The 9,625-nt window shown below is 40.9% G+C and overlaps 1 non-coding gene across 1 annotated transcript; it reads left to right on the top strand.

Annotated features, from left to right (window-relative positions):
* Positions 1–1,750: 1,750 nt before the first annotated feature.
* On the top strand, positions 1,751–1,857 carry LOC139033065 (U6 spliceosomal RNA). Its single transcript, XR_011485702.1, has one exon. It is a non-coding gene; the product is annotated as a U6 spliceosomal RNA (small nuclear RNA).
* Positions 1,858–9,625: the final 7,768 nt, after the last annotated feature.

Below are 9,625 nucleotides of genomic sequence, written 5' to 3'. Positions count from 1 at the left end.
CGTTGGTCAGGCAGCCCAGCCCCATCCAATGCGAGAGAGGATGGCACAGGACTTGTATTAGTTCTTAGTGTGACTGTAATAAAACACCACAAATCAAGTGGCTTCAGACAGCATCCTATCACAGCTCTGCAGGCAGAAGTCCAAAACCCAGGGGTCATCAGGCTGCTTCCTTCTGGAAGGGAGACTCTCTTCCTTGCCGCTCTCAGAGGTTGCTGGCAATCCTTGGCCATCATCGGCTTGAAGATGCATCACCCAGGCTCTGCCTCCAACCTCCCATGGGGTCCTACACTCTGTTCCTGTGTCTACAAATCTCCCTGTTTCTTGTAGAATTATGGCTGATCTGCATTGTTCTATGGCAGAAACCATCACAACATCGTAAAGCAATTTTCCTCCAATTAGAAAAATAAGTTTTAAGAAAGTTCTCTCTTCTTATAGGGACAAGTCATTGGATTTGCAGACCCACCCAACCCCGTATGACCTAGTCTTAACTTGATTACATCTGCAGAAAACCTTATTTCAAAAAAAAAGTAGTTGCATTCTGAGATTCTAGGTAGACATGATGGGGGTGGGGAGGGGTAGTGTGGAGACACTATTGGACCGTAATAGACATGACACCAGCAGCTGAGAACCAGTGAGGACCCTCTGGGAAGGTCACTGCTACAGCCGTTGACATTGGGGTTTAGTCACTGTCATCATGTCTTTCCTTTTTGCTTCTCAGATTCTCCTTGGCAATAGGCTCTACTCTGGTGGTTTTCACTCTCAATCCGAAGCTGATGGAACACGATGGAACACAAACTCTCACCTGCAGCTTTGATCTGCCTTATGAGCTCCAAACCACATTTTGATTTGCCTGGTTAACATCTTGATGCAGGATTCCCACACCTTTGAAGCAACATTTTCTAAACAGGATTTTCTACATAATCCCCACAGGCACATGACAAACTACTCCCATTCCGATACCTCATCAATGCCCCTCTAGTGCCACTGTGAACAATCATTAAATTCACTTCCTCGCATCCACCCACATCTTATTGCCCAAGTTCATAGCTGGAACTGATGGCCCTCCTCCTACCATCTTGCTTCTTCCAAATCTGTGCTATTTACAGCCACCAGCATCAGGCTTGCTTCCATAAATTCAGAGAAAAAATGCCACTCCTCTGTTATAGTCAGTAGCTTCTAGTTCAAATTTTTCACTCTGGTATTTAAAGGCCCCAGACTGATGAAGTTCTACCCCTACTCATATAGTCTGTCCTTTGTCTTTATTCAAGTTGTTTCTTCTGCATGAACTGTCCTTCAGAATTCCGGGCATGTTTTAAATGATCTCTCCAGTTGTAGATTCTTTAAGAAACTATTCCACAGAATTTTTTCTTGAAGTATTCATAGATAAAACTGGCTTCTCCCTTCCTTTAGCCTCAGTATTATACTGTGCCTTACTTACTGTATATCTGCATTGGAATAAAATCATTTACAGACATACCTGGCTCCCTGACCAAATGGTAAGATTTTAGAGAAAAGGGGCAGATTTCTGATCATCTTGTTAATCCCAGGGCCAGAGGAGACCTCCCCCAAAGTAGAAGTTTGATAAGTGCCAACTGAATATGTGTTGAATAAATTATTACTGAATTATTTTAGGTTCTAAAGTTATGAGTATTGAAGGCAAATATTCAATTAGACACAGTTTTGCCATCATATTTGTTCCTTGCATTGTAAGGAATTTCAATCCATCACCATCTAAGTTTAAAATGTCAATGTGTTCGCTTTGTCAGCACATATACTAAAATTGGAAGGATACAGAGAAGATTAGCACGGCCCCTTCACAAGGATGACATGAAAATTCATGAAGCATTCCATATTTTTCCTATGTATAAAGTAGATAGCTAATGAGAACCTACTCCATAGTTCAGGGAACTTCACTCCACACTTGGTCTAGCAAAGAGGAGATATACGTGTGCATAAAGCTGATTCACTTTGCCATACACCAGAAACCAACATAACACTGTAAAGCAACTATATTCCAATGAAATATTAATTTTTTTAAATTTAATAAAAAAAAAAAGTCAGCAGTCAATTCCATGATGTTAGAGAAAGAAAAGGAGAAAGAAACAGGGAGAAAGATAGGTACCCTACTTATCATCCTGTAATCAGAGGAAGATACTGATTCCGAGTTTTTAAGTGCTTTTCAAAAGTTCAGACCAATAGAATGAGTGTGAGTTTGGTCTTCTTTGGTCTGGCTGCTCTTCTTCCCCAAATAAAAGTTGATGGAAGATGCTCTGGCCGTGATGGGCACTGTAAGTGTTCTCAGCAGGTCTCTCGGAGATTCAGCCCTTTTCAGAGAGTATTCCCTGTAGCTCACACAGTAAGATGTTACCTTCAGATCAGCCCACGAGGGAGTCACAGACAACCGGCAGGAATGTGTGTCAGACACTCGAGAAGAGCGAAATCAGAAAGGCTTGACCCAGTTTCCTTGCTACATTTTTTTTCCAGGAAAGGACATTTTCACCAGAGCCAGAAACCAAGGGACTAGATTCGGACTATAGATTAGAAAGGTCCATATTTGTAACCCACCTAATGCCTTTTTCCGGGAAATATCATACACTTTACATTTGATACAGCCACAAGAAACATTACCAGTTCACTCATTCATCCCTTGTTTTGCAGCAGAAAACTCACAAAGTGACTCTGAGGGGGCTTCCTCAGACACCGAGGCTCCTATGCAGGCTGGCCCACACAGCTCCAGAGAAGGGCTCGCGGTTTCCTCACCCGCACTTGACTTCCGGCCTCACCCGCACTTGACTTCCGGCCTCACTCTCACTTGACTTCCGGCCTCACCCACACTTGACTTCCGGCCTCAGCCTCCTGTGCCTGATTCTGGTCCTTACTCCTGGTGCATTTGACATAGAGAGGCCCTGGGCAAGACAGGTCACCAGGCAGGCAGACGGCTCTGGACTCCTCTTCCCCACAGCACTGAGCACCTCTGCCCTCCTACCTAGGACGTTCCGGTTCCTCATCCATTTCCTCCTCCGATTTCCCACCCAAACTAGCTTCTGCAGACTCTGCTTTTTATTTAGGAGGGAGTTTTGCTCTCTAACCTGCAGGTAACTGACTCCTGAGTCAACATTTGTTCCTGGAGCTGGTTGGCCTCGGCTGTAACAGGTGTCCTGAGAAGGGACACTGTATAGCAGTTAGGGCCCTGTGGAATCCAATCCAATATATTTCAAAATTGTATTTAAAAGCAAGTAGATCTTCTATGAAATTCATCTCATTAATTCATAACCCAGGGGTTTCGATCACAAGTTTACAAATCAACTTGAAATCTATTTATTAATTCAGTAAATAAGCCGTCAGATAAGCCAACCACTATCCTTGGGGAGAAGACTGCTGTGTCTGTAGGGCAGGTTATGCCCTCAATGGTCTCATGGTCTAGAGACTCTTCAGAAAATCTATTGCACTGTTGATTCACACGCTGGCATATCTGCAGAGGAGACCCCATACAGTCCTTGGGAAAGGATTCAGTGCCCATGCATCCCCAAAGAGTTCCCTGCTTAGCCTTTCCACGTGGCACATCCCAAGAGCTCAATAAATGTTTGGCATGACCATCATATAAGTAGCTGAAGTAGAATTATAGTCATAGCCATATGAACTTTTAAAATATGATCGACGCGTACTTTTAAGAGAGACTGCACATAGTAAAATTCCAACAGCAGGGGCAAGAATCAGCTTCTCATACAACCTGGCCAACACTGAGTATTCACCACTGTTCGATGGCTTCCAACCTGTTTTTTGAGAATGTTGTTTGAATTTTCCATGTTTTTTTTTTTTATATTAGTGAGTGTGACCTTTACTTTTATCAAATGTTTACTAGTCAGTTGTAGTTCTTCTTGAGAGTTCTGTGTGCCTGTCCACTGGTTCTTGAGGTTTTCCAATGAATCCTTCTAAAGTTGATGCAGACACATTAGAATGACATGCGAGAAATAAGCCATGAGTGAAGAGGCAGCCCCTTTTTCAGCAGCATCTTCAGGAGGGAAAGTGAAATTATAATACCTGGCAGTGAGAGAGGCTGAGACCTCCACAAGCTACCTCTTATTGAAACCGCTAAGTATTAATAACAGGCGGGCTTCCCTGGAGGCCCAGGGGTAAAGAACTTCCCTGCCAATGTAGGAGATGTAATAGACCTGGGTTCCATCCCTGAGTTCAATCCCTGGGTCAGGAAGATCCCCTGGAGGAGGAAATGGCAACCCACTCCAGTATTCTTGCCTGGGAAATCCCGTGGACAGTGGAGCCTGGCTGGCTACAGTCCATGGCGTCACAAAGGGTAGGATATGACAGTGATTAAGGAACAGCATGAACCATTCCTTTATTTTACAGATGGTAAACTGAGAACCTAAGTAACAGTAATGCAAGTAAGGTAACAGGTTAATTCATGAGGTCTCCCTTTCTGTCTTCAGGGCATAAACACACAGGTTCTGGGGCCAGGTAGTGATTCCTGGGTCTACCAGTTACCTGCTCTGTGCCCCTGAGCAAGTTACTTAGCCATTCTGTGCTCCCAGTTTCCTCCGCTGTGAATAATTATATCCACCTCATAGGATCCCCATGGGCAGAAGAGCCTGGTGGGCTACAGTCCATAGGGTCCACAGAGTCGGACACAACTGAAGCGACTTAGCACGCGTGCACACACGCACACACACATAGGATTATCGGGGTTTCCCAGGTGGCTCAGTGGTAAATAACCCACTTGCCAATGCAGGAGACATAAGAGATGCCGGTTTGATCCTTGGGTCTGGAAGATCCTCTGGAGGAGGGCACGGCAACCCACTCCAGTACTCTTGCCTGGAGAATCCTGTGGACAGAGGAGCCTGGTGGGCTACAGTCCACAGGGTCGCAAAGAGTCGGACACGACCGAAGGGACTTAGAATGCAGCACTCATGAGATTATCGTGAGGACTAGATGAGACATAATGTACAACAGGCAACAAGCTGTCAATTTTTTTCTCTCAGTTTATTAAAATTAAAATCTCTGCTGTGAAAGTAAGTTTGTCAGTGAGTATTATAATCTATCCCTTTACTATTGATTTAAGCATTTTGAAGCCATGGAGTTAGGCGAATAAGGGACATGATTTTTAAATCTTCTTGAGGAAATGCTGCTTTTATTATTAAGCAGTCTCCTTCTTTGTTCTTCTTAATGCTTTTCTCTATAATTTTTTCAGATATAGTTAATCTAGCCCTCTTTAAGATAATAACTTCCTGCTTTATCTTTTTCCCTTTCTACATTTCGATCCTTCTATAGCCTTGCGTTTTATGTACATAGATAACTCTTATAAATAGCATGTAGCTAGACTTTCTTTAATCCGTTCTGAGAATATTTGTCTTTTAATAGATTAATTTCATCCATTTAAATTATTAAGTTTATTCCTAAGTATGTCATCTTTTTGTTGCTGTTATAAATGGGGTTTTCTCCTCCATTATATTCTAATTTTTTTTTTCTGTGTATGAAGGCTATTGATTTTTGTGTGCGAAGTTTATATTCTACTACCCTGATGAATTCTTTTATGATTTGAGTTAGTTTTATTATTGTTTCTCTAGGGCTTTCCAAGCAAGCTTTCATATCAGCTGTTAATAATGGTTTTGCTGTTCTTCCAAGTCTTGTGTCCCTAATTGTTCTTTCTTAATTGCACTGGCTTCACATAAATTGCTTAATATTCTTGCCTTCCTTCTGACCATGAAGGGAAAATCTCTTGTCTCCCCATTAACAGTCTGATGTTAAGACTGAGTTATTACATTGGGCTAGCCAAAAAGTTTTTTTTTTGTTTTGTCCATAACATCTTACAGAAAAACCAAATGAACTTTTTGTCCAACCCGATATATTACGATGTTAAGAAAATATCTACCTATACCTTTTTTTCTTAAATGTTTTTAATGGCAGATGTTGAATTTTGCTGAACAATTTTAAACCACAGTTGGAGATAATTATATGATTTTTCTTCTTGGACTCATTAGGATGAGGAGTTACATTAATAGATTTCCTGCTATGTCTGATTTGCCTTCACAGTACACATTCCACTTAGTCATGGTGTATTTATTTTTAAGGCAGTTTCAACCTGCTTACTAATATTATAATTAGTATTTGCACAATATTCATAAGCAACAGCGATCTAGATTTTATCTTTGGCATATTTGTGTCAATGTTAATCTTGAGTCATAAAATGGTTTTAGAAATTTTCATTCCTTTTCTACAATATTTTTTTAGCTTTGAGGTTATCTGGTCATCTGATGATTCACTGAAATTCTCCTCTGACAGCCTCTGGGCCTAGTACTCCTACAGTCCAGATAACTTTCCTATTTCTTCTATGGGAATGGATAGAAGCTTTTTATTTGTACTGGGATTAACTTGGACACATTTTGTTTTCCTAAGAAATTGTTCATTTCACTGAAGTTTTTCCAATATTTCCATAGAAGTGTAAAAAATGTTTTATCTTCTTTCAAATTCCTCTCTATCAATAGAAGTCTTGTGTATCTGTGCTTTCTCCCATTTTTTCTTGGGGGAATTGGCCAGTGGATTTTCTTCTTTTCTTTCTTTCTTTTTTTTAGCTAAGGCTCCTCACTTGATGGTGACAATCCTCTCGGCCATGTGTCGCAGCCCACCTGTGCACTCGCTGCCTTGAGCCCCACCCCTTCAGCTCCTAAAGCCTATACTTGGAGAACTACTTGGTCTCAAGCTTGCCTGATGCATTGAACCATATAAGCAACCCTTTTCTTTTTTGCAGAAGGTCCAATGAATACTTTTAATAGGCTACCTTCAGGTTTAACCATTTCAAGTAAATTTGCCAGGGAAAACAATGGCCCCTTTCAGTAAACAAACTTAAGGATTTCCTCACTTTGCCAGCAAGTTTACCTAGATTGTTATTTTAAATATTGCTTCTCTTCCTTTATTTAGTTTTCCTTCTTCAACAACTCTATATCTGTCTGGGGCCCTTTTTCCTGCCTTCCATGACAACCACTTTCCCTTTGAACCTTTTACTTTTATTTCATTCTCATCTTCTTCATCACTTTTCTTTTTTCAAAGTTTCTTGTTATATTTCATTTGATCCACTCTAAGCCACCCAGCAGTTCTTTTTTTTTTTTTCCTCCCCACTTCTGACATGTTTTCTCTTTCTTTCTTATTTTCCTGATTTTTATGCAGGTCATAACCATGATCTCCCTAAAACAGTAGCCTACCCAATCCATCCTCCTATGAGGCTCATTTCTCCAGAAGAGTAGGCTTTTCAATGGTCATTTGTGGTAGACATTCTGTCTTTTATCTTTGATAGCTGTTTAGGTATTTATTTTCAGATTTGATGGTCCACAATTTTTCTATACTGTGCCTATGAATAAACTTGTTTTTATTCTTGATTATTGAGACTGCTTTTGCGAACTGAAGTTTCATGTCTTCTTTTTCAAGTCCAGAAAAATCCCTTTTCTGTGACTTTATTATCTGCTTCTGGGATCTTACTTGCTATAGAGTGGAACTTCAACTGCTACCCCAATGACTATTTTTCTGTTTTGCTAGTAATAAAACTCTCTTATTTTTACATCTGTCGCTCATCTCTGAACCCATCTGTTAATTATACTGGGATCTTGGCCATGTCTGTAAATACTGACCCATGAATATAGAACTTGGTAAACTGTTTTATTTCTTTTATCCATCATACTGATAAATGTCCACTCGTGACATTGTACAGGAAACAGGAATCAAGACCATCCTCAAGAAAAAGAAATGCAAAAATGCAAAATGGCTGTCTGAGGAGGCCTTACAAATAGCTGTGAAAAGAAGAGAAGAGAAAAGCAAAGGAGAAAAGGAAAGATATTCCTATTTGAATGCAGAGTTCCAAAGAATAGCAAGGAGAGATAAGAAAGCCTTCCTCAGTGATCAATGCAAAGAAATAGAGGAAAATAATAGAATGGGAAAGACTAGAGTCCTCTTTAAGAAAATAGGAGACACCAAGGGAACATTTCATGCAAAGATGGGCTCAATAAAGGACAGAAACGAAATAGACCTAACAGAAGCAGAAGATATTAAGAAGAGGTGGCAAGAATACACAGAGGAACTGTACAAAGAAGATCTTCATGACCCAGATAATCACGATGGTGTGATCACTCACCTAGAGCCAGACATCCTGGAATGTGAAGTCAAGTGGGCCTTAGGAAGCAACACTATGAACAAAGCTAGTGAAGGTGATGGAATTCCCATTGAGCTATTTAAAATTCTAAAAGATGATGCTGTTAAAGTGCTTCACTCAATATCTCAACAAATTTGGAAGACTCAGCAGTGGCCACAGGGCTGGAAAAAAATCAGTTTTCATCCCAATCCCAAAGAAAGGCAATCCCAAAGAATGCTCAAACTACCGCACAATTGCACTCATCTCACACGCTAGTAAAGTAATGCTCAAAATTCTCCAAGTCAGGCTTCAGCAATACATGAACCATGAACTTCTAGGTGTTCAAGCTGGTTTTAGTAAAGGCAGAGGAACCAGAGTTCAAATTGCCAACATCGGCTGGATCATCGAAAAAGCAAGAGAGTTCCATAAAAACATCTATTTCTGCTTTATCGACTATGCCAAAGCCTTTGACTGTATGGTTCACAATAAACTGTAGAAAATTCTTCAAGAGATGCAAATACCAGACCACTTGACCTGCCTCTTGAGAAATCTGTATGCAGGTCAGGAAACAACAGTTAGAACTGGACATGGAACAACAGACTGGTTACAATTAGGAAAAGGAGTACATTGAAGCTGTATATTGTCACGCTGCTTATTTAACTTATATGCAGAGTACATCATGAAAATTACTGGGCTGGAAGGAACACAAGCTGGAATCAAGATTGCTGGGAGAAATAGCAGAAAGCAAAGAAGAACTAAAGAGCCTCTTGATGAAAGTGAAAGAGGAGAGTGAAAAGTTGGCTTAGAGCTCAGCATTCAGACAACTAAGATCATGGCATCTGGTCCCATCACTTCATGGCAAATAGATGGAGAAACAGTGGAAATAGTGGCATACTTTATTATTTTGGGCTCCAAAATCACTGCAGATGGTGATTGCAGCCATGAAATTAAAAGATGCTTACTCCTGGGAAGGAAAGTTATGACCAACCTAGACAGCATATTAAAAAGCAGAGACATCACTTTGCCAACAAACATCCATCTAGTCAAGGCTATGGTTTTTCCAGTAGTCATGTATGAATGTGAGAGTTGGACTATAAAGAAAGCTGAACACCGAAGAATTGATGTTTTGAACTATGCTATTGGAGAAGACTCTTGAGAGTCTCTTGGGCTGCAAGGAGAGCCAACCAGTCCATCCTAAAGGAAATCAGTCCTGAATATTCATTGGAAGGACTGATGTTGAAGCTGAAACTCCAATACTTTGTCCACCTGATGCGAAGAGCTGACTCTTTTGAAAAGACCCTGATGCTGGGAAAGATTGAAGGCAGGAGGACAAGGGGACGACAGAGGATGAGATGGTGGGATTACATCACTGATTCAATGGACATGAGTTTGAGTGGACTCTGGGAGTTAGTGATGGACAGGGAGGCCTGGCATGCTGTAGTCCATGAGGTTGCAAATAGTTGGAGACGACTGAGCAACTGAACTGAACCGAAC

Source organism: Odocoileus virginianus, chromosome 34 (genome assembly GCF_023699985.2).
Source record: "Odocoileus virginianus isolate 20LAN1187 ecotype Illinois chromosome 34, Ovbor_1.2, whole genome shotgun sequence".
NCBI lineage: Eukaryota > Metazoa > Chordata > Mammalia > Artiodactyla > Cervidae > Odocoileus > Odocoileus virginianus.
Note: the sequence above shows the minus strand (reverse complement) of the source record. Positions and strands in the feature narration are given on the sequence as shown.